General features: G+C 37.6%; 1 long non-coding RNA gene across 1 annotated transcript; it reads left to right on the top strand.

Moving 5' to 3' along the window:
* The first annotated feature begins 6,123 nt into the window (after positions 1 to 6,123).
* Positions 6,124 to 10,511, top strand: LOC130426380 (uncharacterized). The gene is made up of 4 exons (XR_008907175.1): positions 6,124 to 6,539; positions 6,925 to 6,999; positions 7,219 to 7,307; positions 7,578 to 10,511. It is a non-coding gene; the product is annotated as an uncharacterized LOC130426380 (long non-coding RNA).
* Positions 10,512 to 12,225: the final 1,714 nt, after the last annotated feature.

Here is a 12,225-nt window from a genome sequence, read left to right as displayed (position 1 = left end):
TAAAATATGTGACCTCATAGGTCATGACCTCTCCACCTCTTTTCCCATTCAGATGACCAATATTTATGAATGGATGATCAACCTAACTGCAAAAGTGTTTGTTTTAAAACAAAAGCTCTGGGGGACCCATCATCACCAATAGCATCAATTGTTGTGTAAACTTTGGTAATCATATAGCATGTCATCCAAGTTTCTAACAAAAAAATGATGCACTTTTGTACAAAATGATGTACTAGGCAAAGTGAACTTATCTGAATGGTCAGTCTTTAGTTAGGTTTTAGTGCAGTTTAACAACAACTGCTAACAATGGAAATGTTTTGCCTTAATATTACTGAATCATTGTGACCCATTGATACAATTTTCCATTACTGGAGTCGGCATTTTGCACGTTTGCTGAATGTTTATTTTGTTTACTTCTGTAATGACATTTGAGGTTTAGAAATGTCAAGATTCACCGTTTATCTTATGAAAGTGACCTATTTTTCAGATATGGTGACCCATACACGAAATGTGACCTCTGCATTTAAAGTAGGGAACACACGCACAGCAAGTTGTGAACAAACATACAGCCAGGGCAGTGGACAGCTATCTCTGCAGCGACCGGGGAGCAAGTGGGTGTAAGGTGCCTTGCTCAAGGGGACCTCAGTCGTTGAATCGTTACCCGCCGGCCTTGAGAATCGTACCGGCAACCTGTGACTCATACCATTGAACAGAAACAATGAACCGACGTCGAGCGGCCTATCAGAGCACGACAACCTGACTGTCTGTCATGATCCAAGAAGAGGCCAAGGCACGGATATTAAACCTGTTAAGAAGATGACTTCTAGGGAAAACGAAGGCGCTCCGGTAAGTTTGCTGTTTATGTACAATCAGACTCTACAGAACAAAAGTATGTTGTTGCTAATTGTTTTTTGGAACTATTATTATTATTATTTTTCGACCGACGTCGGTTCTGTTCAATGGTTCGGTTCAATGGTTCGGTTCAATTGCAGATGGGCTCTGGGCTCAACTGTTTTTCCTATCCTGGGTAGCCCGGATGTTACCATGTGAATATTTAACTTGAATTTTTCGATCTGAAGTTGAGCAGTCGAATTAGACATATGTTTTCTTTGAAAAGTATTAACTTGAAATTTGAGATCTGAATAAGAGCAATCAAATTTGATCAATCTGAATGTATTTTATCTGAAATTCTGTAAGTTTTTTTTTTGTATCTGAATTTGTGAGCATTAAATTCAGGTTTTTAAATTGGAAATCAAGAATTTTCATATTTAAATTTCATAGAGGTAAATTCGAAACAAATAAATTCAGGTACATGGTTTCCAAAGTAAAATAATTCAAAATCAAGTATTCATAGGCTGTTAAATTTCAAAACATTATGTCTCTTATTTGCTTCCATATCATTCTATGTTCTGTTCAACCAAAGAAGAAGAAGACGCAAAAATGCGCAGGAACGATAGGAATGAACGTTTCATTCCTCCTGTTACAAACACCTTTTCTTATTTCAGGTAGTAACCCATCAAGCCAAACTGATAAGAAAGGTCCTCCCTTTCCTGGGATCTTTATAAAGCTCACAGGGTCACCCTTTTGATCTAGCCCTGAAAACATTGAAAATGTCTCACACATCCGTTCAGTGTAATCCTCAACATTCTCATTAGCTTTTTGTTTGCATCTGCTAATCTCATTCCAGTCGACCTTTTGCTGTTGTGCTTTTCTGCACCACATCTTAAGCCTTTTCCATCCTTCTATCTCTGATCTAGGGTCTGCCATGCTCTCATCATATAAAACATCACCAAGAGCTTCCTTCAAATTCCTTCTGTCTGCGGCTGACAGATTCACTGAGACTATGCTGAACCCATCTCTTACTGACAGAGAAAACACCTCTTTAAGAGCTTCCAGTCGAGCTAATGCTGCCCTCGGATCTTTTCTCACATCCCCAACCTCTTTTGACCATTTAAACATGTCTTTGGCATTTGCAGCCACATATTTGTAATGGACTTCATCACGACCCTGAATCTCACGATCCATTAACACGTTTCCATCTTTTGTTTTCTTAATATAAACTTCAGCAAACTTCTGAAGTTCTGAAGTACACAAGTCTGGTTGTTCAGCTGTCATTCCATCCTGCCGACAACGCCATATGAACGACAGGAATGCGCAGGAACTGAAATAAACATTGTTTGAGATGATTTTAGCAGTTTTAAACAGTTGCTAACATTTATTGGGCCGATTTCAACTGAAATAAACATTGTTTGACATGATTTTAGTGTGACCAATGAGGTTAAATGTAATGGTTCGAAATGTTTAATATCGTTTCGAAATATCCTAAGCAGAGATCAATTTTAAATGTAACTCCTTCACACTGCGGGTACAATATCTGAATGTCTCTGGAAAGGATTTTGAGGGGAACTGTACACATGTCGTTCTATTTACTTATAAAATTCATATGGAACAACACTAGGCACGGTTTCTAAAGACCAATGACCAGTGGCGGTTCTACATTGAATCACTCCCCGGGCGAGATCCCTTCTGGGTGCCCCCCCACCTACTCCCACCCATCCGAGAGAGAAAAAAAAGCCATGTTTTACCATAACTATATAAGTGTAAGACAAACCTTATATTTCTCAATTGCACAAATCCTTCAACAGAACATTTTAACACAATTCTGCACAAATCAGTATACGTTTTCAGAATTTAAATATACTCTATGTACATAAAAGTTGCAACATATGTACAATCATGATGTAACACGAGCGGAGAACAACAACAATATAAAATATTAAGAATAATATATAAATAAAATATAGAATAGATATTCTAAATAGCACAAATCCTTCATCACACAAAAGCAAATCTAATTATTACACTATTGCACTAAGAACAGAAAACACAAACTAAAACCTGACCTTTCTGGCCTTCCTTGATGCAAAATCATCATTAATGTCATCATACGAAATCTGCCCCCTATTGAGTGATTGATACTGATGATAGCAAGGCCAGTGAGCCATTCTTGAGACATGGTTGACCTCAGGTATGACTTGATCAACTTTTGAAAAGCTCCTCTCTGCTTGAGCCACAGTGACTGTCAGAGTAAGTGCAATCCTGAGAACAGTCCAAAAGTTGGAGTAGATCTCTGATAGATCCTTATCATGCATAAAAGTGATAAGTTCAAGGAAGATGCCCTTGAATTTGCAATTGAAATTGACATCAAAAGACAGTAGGCTACAGTATAACTCTTATGAATTGCAAATTTAAATAAACAGGCCCTTACATGGCAAATGTCTGTCATCACCCATTAGACGCTATATTAATCTAATCTAAGGAACAATTAGCTCCTTGGTTACTGCCTCCAGGGGCGTAGTTTGTGGGGGGGATGGGGGGAAGGTAACCGCCCCAATATTCAAATCCATCAGTTACAACCCCTCCAATATTTCAAAATGAAAATCACAGTAGATCAAATGAAAAATATGTAGAATTACTTTATTTCGTGATGATAAATTTGTTCCTTATCAAATATGAGTTTGTCATAATAAATTAGACAAAAAAAACTCCCCCTCCATTGAACCGATTGGTAACGCCCAACCAATGAGTCGCACTTTCACCAAAACAACGCGAGTGGTGTTTCAATGGGAGAGCACACGGGTAACTTAACGTACGCCAAAAATGAATAGAAGTGCTGCACAGCAGACTATATTAAACTGCTAGTCAGAGAGGGATGCAAAAAAAAATAAAGCATGTACTGAGAATGAGGTATAAGAATATTGTGTAATAATAGATAAGTACACACCATATATGTTAGCAAGCTATTCAATTGCAATGTATTTATATATAACTATCAGTATAAAAAGTTACCAAAGCACCCATCTGTTTTGCTAGTTCATTTTTAAAAAGTGTCTGTAATTATTAATGACAAAAGTATTCACATTGATGTTTGTTTTCTTCCTAAAATAATCTGATTTTTGAACGAATTGGATGAATGAATAATTTAAGTATACTCATTAAAACAGTGAATCGCTGCCGCCTACTGGCGCTTTCAATACTTAATTTCTTTCTTTTTATAATCTCTTCTATGTTAGAATTTTATGAATGAGAACACGAATTTCATAACGTTATGAGGTGTATAATCTCTTAACAAGTTTTTTTAAACAGATTTGAGGTAAATATAGCAGCACGGTAGAAAAGTCAAATTTTCCAATAACAATACACATTAAAAAATTAAAATAAAATAACAGGCAGCATACAACCCCAGATAGCACACGTACGTCTGCAAGATGTCTGTTAAAGATCACTTCATCTGGAAAGCATCTGCTGTTTACTAACATCTGATAGACATCTATAAGATGTCAGTTTAACATACATTCTAAATCATTACATCTTAAAGACATCTTCTAACAGGAAACGTCCTTTAGACGTATTGCAGATGAGCAAACACTCTAAAAAATACGTCTGCCAGATGTAAACACACACATCAAATAGATGTCTCCGTGATGTCTGTGTGCTATCTGGGAAGTTCAAATAGCAAATGTTCGTCTTTGAAACGTCCTACACATATGTTAATTTCGTTGGCTAATTACAGGGCCCAACATTAACCCCAATGATGGAAATAAATAATAACTTTACTTGTAACAGTTTTGTTGCAAAGCACAATCTTATGGTGAAATTAGATCTCGTGTTTGTTGAGTTAAGACCGAATTATTGTTGTATAAGCATAGCTAGCATCATAGCAAGAAGGCTAACAAACGTCAGAGTTAACGTTACCACCCATTAACATGAGCCCTTCATTGATGACATGGACACCATTACCGTAATCATACAGAGAGAACGTAGTTGCATACCTTTATCTTTTGCTCTTTTCTCGTCTTCTACTTTTATTTGTTCCTATATTGGGCACCTGACGGCTTAAACCTTTTTCTCTCCATCGCTCTCACTGTGTTTATCTGGCACTTGACAATCAACAGATTTCACAACACTGTCACTCACAACCAGAAGTCAAGACTAAACCACTTCACCTCCACATAATCGTTTTGGATTACCTTTTTTTAATAGCCATTTCACACACACAATTCAGAAAAAAAAACATGGAAAATATAGGCTAGTGCTTTAATATTATGAATGAAATGTGCGTTATTTGGAAGAAAGTCAAGGTGTGACTGACTTTAGCCCACTAAATGGCCCCTCCTCCTTGTTCACTCCCTTTGGGAAAGTTGAACTGTCCATCGCGGGCGCGGCCCCTCCCCTTTCCACTTTTCACACAGCTTCAGCGCTTCTCAGCAAGCAGGGGCGGCAATTTGCCAATTCCCCACACAGACAGTTATATTATAGATAATAGAAACCCGTTTAGCGGCGCAGATTATTTTTCTTTTTCAAGTGCTTTTGCCGCCCCCCAAGTGTCGTGAAAATGTGCCGCCCCGGGCGGCTGCCCTGTTCGCCCGTGCCTAAAACCGCCACTGCCAATGACTAATGGAAATGTGAAATGTAACAGTAATAGATGAATTCCTCGGTTGTTAGCACATTTATGCTTACCATATGGCTTTTCTGTTCCAGTCAACAAGAGCTTTAAAATATAAAGAGCCAAGTTTAATGTGCTACTTTAGGCCTACAACATCACTGAGAGATATTTTTGCTTAAAAGTTCGAATTTGATGGACCACCAGACCTCCACTTGTTCAACATGCTAGATTAAGGCGCATACAAAAAAATAAAATAACGAGATGAATATAGGAGTGGACGGAAACTACCGTTTCAATTTATTTCAGTGATGCGGTGTTCCTTCTCCGAAATGTAGGTGGCGCAATGCACCCTAGCCGTTCTGTGTTCTGAACCAAAGAAGAAGACGACGATAAAGTGCGGGAACTACAGCGAGTCTCGGCAGTCGGCACCAACCGCATAGTGACAGAGCTCTGCATATCTTAGCTAAAAGTTCTGTTTAACTTATTTTTAAGCAGCGTAATGGAGCAACTTTTAAAAATACAAAAGAAGCAAAGATGCCGATCAACGAGGATTCTTTATGTTTATTATTGTGCCATTTTACCGTATAAAAACTCGAAAATAAGTTGATCTCACGCAGTTCTTTTTTGCTACACTTTGTTGAATGGACTCAGGAGGGGAATATGTATAAAAGGTAAGCACCTCACCTGCTCAACTGACCGTTATTGATTTGAGACGAAAGTACTTTCAATTTGATCAGGTTTAGTGAAATTAGTTCTCAATGGCGGAATTGTTGTTCATTTTAAGTTACCAACAATATGCCCCTATTTTGCATTGTGGAGTCATTCAAACAACGTGTCTCAACGGGACTTGACAAAGTTAAGAGTTTAGTTTGTTGGTTGTTTTGCCCTCCTGCTTGACTTCCCATATTAGGTCAAACGCACCGCCCTTTGGTAAAGTAGCTGTGTGTAATGACAGCAGCTTCACACAGTCGAACATCTCCGCTGTATGAGCGTAACGTGAAATGAACACGTTCATGAACTAAACAAAGTGAAACTTACCTCGCAGAAACGGCTAACGCGAAGCATAAGAAAGATATGGAAACTTATCAGAGAGGTGAGTTATTATATATATATATAAATTAGCATTGCTGTCATGTTTACCAACACGGTTGCGCACTAAAATGTTCCTCATCCATCATTACTGCGATGTAACTTATCAAGTCACCTGCCGTTATAACCAGTACTTCACATTTATTTGTCCGGTTTCACCCGAATAAATATAAAAACGACATTGAACTACTTAGAATATGTACTCGGAGTATGTTAGCGAGCAAACTTGGCGAGGTACCTGTAATGGCGACGGTACGTCACACAGATAACATTAAGAAAAGTAAATACGTTATTGATAATCAACGGGACAAGTTGTTGTGATTTTGGTTTATTCCTCTTTCGGGATGTTTGGTAATCACGAACTATGTTTTATGATCTTTTTACCGCAGATAACACACTTGGGCGTGTGTGGCGGTTTCTGCGCAGGATTTGGAGATTCTGTCGGCGCGGGCCTGATAACTCTGGTGAGATATCTGAGATATCTGAAAGTTCATGAGTTTTTTTTAACCATTCGTAAAAATACTTTTACTTATTGTTTGCAGAGTTTGATAATGATACGAAATACACTTTTATATACACTTTTACATATTATAGGGTTGATCAAATGGAAAGTATCCATTATTGCATGTCGTTCTTTATGAAGACCATGCCAAAACTGAAATAAATGAATTTTGATTTACCAGGAATAAAGCTTTCTGTGCCGGTAACATCACATAGCTCTGTCCGTCCATGGTAGAAACATTTCGGACATGACCGTGGAGTTTAGTTCAAGGTAAGAAACTATGAGAGTTGGAACACTAATGCAGCTTTAACAGGACATTCTCTTAAATACAGTGTGGTAGTTTTATCTACGGTATAAACCATGGAAATAAGACACACAAGGACACGGGACATATTATGAGAAATGCTGTCATTCCCTACCTCCTTTCTCAAACAGATGACCATAAAGATGAATTCATCTACCTGAGCCATCATATGCCTGTTCCACTGCCAATTGTGAACCTAAATTGACAGTTTTTCTGTTTCCCATTATTTTATACAGTGCCGTCGTAGAGGAGGACGGGAAGCGGAGTGGTACTGAGAAGTGGGTGCCGAGAAAGGACCTTGAGCCGGAACTCAAACACGGGTTGCCCGAAGCGCATTTGCGCTACATGGCTGGAGCACTGTCCACACGGCCACAGGCTCCGATGATTTAACTGTAAGCACACCAAACTCTTCTGGCTCTGTGGGAGTGATGTCTTACCATTTGGACCATGTTACCTTCACCTTCCTACCATGATGAAGAAGCAGCTTCACTATTTTTTCCCTGTGAATGTGCAGAACTTAAAAACTGCGTGTGTAAAACAGACCTGAGGAGGGTAACGCCCATGAAACGCTGCATTCTACTGTAAGCGTTCCTGCTGACTGTGATTTCCAAGGTTTCCAGCCACATGATGTGAGCCAGTGTTGAGCACTCGCATACTCTGGGATATTTTCAAACCGGTTTGATTTTATTGCCACAAGATTTTGTAGTGGGTGCCAAACAATCACAATGTGGAACTAGTACAGCAAATGTCAGTGCAGAACTGTATAAACAGAGATTCAAGTGAAAAGTTATCGCATGAATTTATGTGAAAACGTATCTACGTTGTTCCCACGAGTACCTCAAAGTTCTTATTATTAGTGCACATCTTAGCAGTGTGTTGTGTAAAGGGCTTGACATTCACCTGCCGAATGCGGGTCGATTTTAGTCACTCCCACTCGCCATTTTGGCAGGTTGAATAAAATTAAACCAAAGTTAACCTTAATTGTTTAAATTGAATTTCCCCTCAAAAAATTTGTGGCCAGTGACAAGCTGAGTTGCTAGTCACTTTGGAAAACTACAAGCCACTGTTGGTGGTGAGCAAAAAGGTCAATGTGAAGCCCTGATTGTGAAGTATGCACACTGCTACCTAAAGTTGGAAGATGACAAAAAACCTGTTTGCCTTACGTTATTGTTTCTGTGAGGAGCATGTAAATGCTTCCTGTCTTCCTGAATTTCAATTTCTACCAAAAAAGTTGCATACAGCCTTAAGAACGCCTAATAGCTGCATGGTAAAACAAGAGTCCTGGTTCAGAGCTAGTGCTATTGCTGGTTCCACTGGTGAACCAGCTAAGAACAGGTTTGCTTTTCCACGGTTTAGAGAGCCACAAGGAAGCGTGTTCATACTCATCTTCCAAGCAATGTAAAACGCCATCAACAATTGTGGATGTTGCCTTGCTTGTGATGTTCATGGCTTTGGGAGCGTACATCTGGATAGGACCAGAGTGCAAGAAAACTGTTTGTTTCTTCCACAGACCAGTTGCTTTTTTCGCGTCCATCGTGAATTGAATTTCAAGAATGGCAGTCAGTGGTCACAGTAACCCCGTGCCCAGCACCTGACGCAAGCAGTTCTTGCTTCTAGCCCAGCAACGTTTCTGTGCTAGATAAGAACCACTTTTTCTGGTTCAAAGTTGATTCTTTGGATGTGGAAAGACAAAGAAGCGATTTGGAACTAGGCTCTTGCTCCCTGATTAATATTTAACGGCGCTATTCCTCAAAATTGTTGACCCTCAGGGCATTACTTAACAATTGAAATTATGCTCCTGTAGCTGTGACTGGAAAGCATGGTGCCTGCAACACCAATGTTGTGGGTTAAATACCCAGGGAACACACATACTGTGTAACATAAATGTATTCCAAGTTCTCATGGTATGCTAGGGTGTCCGTGGGTTCATAAAACGTTTTCAAAGTTGAAAAGTCAATTTAGAGAAAATTAAGGCCCTTAAAAAAATATGAAATAACATTTTCCAAGGTATTAAATTGTGTATCTTTCCATACTTGTCCAAAGATGTCATATGCTAAAGTTTGCCTTAATTTAATCATTGGTGAGTGGCAGGTCCATTTACACCAGGTTTTTTATGGTACATATGACACGGCTAAAAAGAACATTATCATTTGTTTTATATGTAATGCACAGTATTTGAAAAATACAGAGTTGTTGAACCTTAAACCTTTCATGTTTCGATCTCCTCTTTGCCCTGCCTCTCTGAAAGGTGTGGATATTTTAAGAAGCTCATCTTTCTGAAAAGCTAGGTGTTCTATGATTGGCCAGTTAACCAGTGCGTAGTGATTTGACAAATACTGCAAGCGTGTGACTTAAATGTAACATCAGGGTCCAAAGCAATTGTACTGACAGGTACGCCCATCCTACTGGCGTTAAGCCCGTCCAGTTTAATATTTTTCTGTCAGATGGTTAGTGGCACATTGCAACGTGACTATTACTATGTTTTGTCGTGTTAATCGTTGGTTTACAGGGAACAATCTTTTTTTATTTAAGTCTAATTAGGAATGTATTATAGTAGCTTTTTTAAGAGATATTTGAAAATTGAAATAACTGAATGCTGAATGTTATTGCTGTACTACAATTGCACTTAAGTTTAATGTAAATGTGCCTTTTGATATGATGTATATGTATACTGGACTGTTTTAAATATTGTTCGACATATATTAGCAGAATAATTTATTAAATATTAGATTTTATTTAAGTTTTGTTTGGAAACTGTGGGCATAACTTACAAAGCCATACATGTGACAGAAACACATACACAGTTAAATTAAGTTTGATTTAAAGCTTAAACTTTGCTTTGCGACTATTGGGCATGACTTTTTGAACTCTGTTTCAAAGTGTGCTTTGTGAACTATTTATCTGCTACATTAACCTTTCTGATGTCATCTTAGCCCCTAGGACAGATAATGATGTCATTTTTCAAACTTGTATTAAATTAAAAGACTGGAAGGAAATGCGTTAATTGTAAGTGTCTTCTCAGAACAAGTTATGCACCTTTAATGGTTTGCCAATACAGTATGTGTTTTTATTTATGTTGGTATTGTAATGCAGTTCCTTTTGTCTCATGTTTTCTGCAATGGAGAGCTGCAAATCTGTTAAATTGCATTAAAATGGAATATTATACTGGAGGGCATGCAGCACATGCAAATTAGCGCCTCTTGTGTCAAGATGTGAATGTAGACAGTAATGGTGTACAAGATGGAGTTGATGTTTTTCTTTGAAAGTATTATTTGCATAATTAGATTTCTTCAGTCCTTTTTATATTATGAGTAGCAAAACATGTCAGTCACTAAATTTGTAATATAAAATTATGGCAAATGCTGTACACATGCAAACCCATCAACACTCAAACATGTTTAAGTTACTTAATTTTAATGAATATACTGTAACATAACCCCTAAACTTTAAACAAGAATGTAAGAATTAAACTTTCAACTGGTGCAGGTCTGCAGAATTAAATCGCATTTTTATTTTTAAGAAAATTAAACAACTTAAGACTTTCCTTGCTGTAAAATCCAACTCTTTTAAAGTAGCCTAATAAGATGTTAGCCTATATACATAGTGTATATACATCAATTATTTAACATTATTTATTAAATAAGATATATGTATGTTTTGATAGTTCGCCTCGTGTTTAGCTCTACCCCCTTGTTTCTCCGTTAGTGCCCCATTAGTGTTTCATCTCCCTTACCTGTTCCTTCTTCTTCCCGCCAGTTTTCCCATTAGTGTTTAGTCTTGTTACCTGCCCGTCTCCGTCCCTGTGCAATCTCTCCTCGTTATCATGTCCCTGTTTAGTACTTTTGTTTCCCTCACAGCTGGTCGGTTCAGTGTTTATTCTTGTTCATATTGTACGTCTTGGATTATTTATTCCCCAAGCCTCTTCGTGTGGGATATTTTCAAGCATCTTCGTATTGTTTGGTTCTCAAGCCCCTTGTGGGTTTTTGGATTTTTCAAGCTCACTGTTATTTTTTCCCCCTCGTGGGTTTTGATTTGTTAATAAAGTCTGGTAACTCGATGTCCTGCATTTGGTTTCCGTCTTGCTCACAACCGTTTTGTGACAGGAGGCAGATTTTTTTATAACTCTGGCAAAAATCACAATTGAACTGCATGTGCCCTATCAAAAATTAAGCCTGACATGTACTGTATACTTTAGCATAACTTGGGTTTGTTAAGCTTATGTCAGATATCATTCTCCATTGACTCCCATAGTACTTGTTTTGCCTACTATGGTAGTAAAGGGAAATTAGTTCCAAGGTTATTTGAGTTTACAAAAAAATAATTTTGAAAGCATTCCAGTTCATTGAAATCAAATAAAAAAATTAGAATAACTTTCAGAATCAAAAAAAGTTAAAGTTTAAAGCAGTAGAATAATAACAATTAAACATAAAATTATAACATTAAAAATAACACAATAAATTATTAAAAGGCCAACATTTCTAAAACTTAAACTAAAATTAAGACGGCAATTTAAAATATTAATAAAACTATAACTCTGATATCTGGGATCCTTCCAAATGTCTTCTGTGTGTTCAGCTACATGTTTGGAACAGTCTGAGGGTGAGAATTGTCATTATTGGGTGAAGTATCCTATTACTGGAATGAAAGATCACCATAGTACAGAACAGTGTTTCCCAATCCACAATCCTGATTTTTTTTACTGTTTAATAAATACATTTTAATAATATTTTTTATTTGTGTTCAGCTTGCATTTGCTGTGCCACAAACCGTTCATTTCAAATTATTATTGATAGCTCAAATTTTATTACAAATTTAGGTTTCAAAATTTCCCCCACCACTTTCGGAACAGTTTCGGAACCCCCGCCTGGTGATTAAAATTATTGT

The sequence above is a fragment of the Triplophysa dalaica genome, chromosome 7 (genome assembly GCF_015846415.1).
Source record: "Triplophysa dalaica isolate WHDGS20190420 chromosome 7, ASM1584641v1, whole genome shotgun sequence".
In the NCBI taxonomy this organism is placed as follows: domain Eukaryota; kingdom Metazoa; phylum Chordata; class Actinopteri; order Cypriniformes; family Nemacheilidae; genus Triplophysa; species Triplophysa dalaica.
This window is presented reverse-complemented; position numbering and strand designations above follow the sequence as displayed.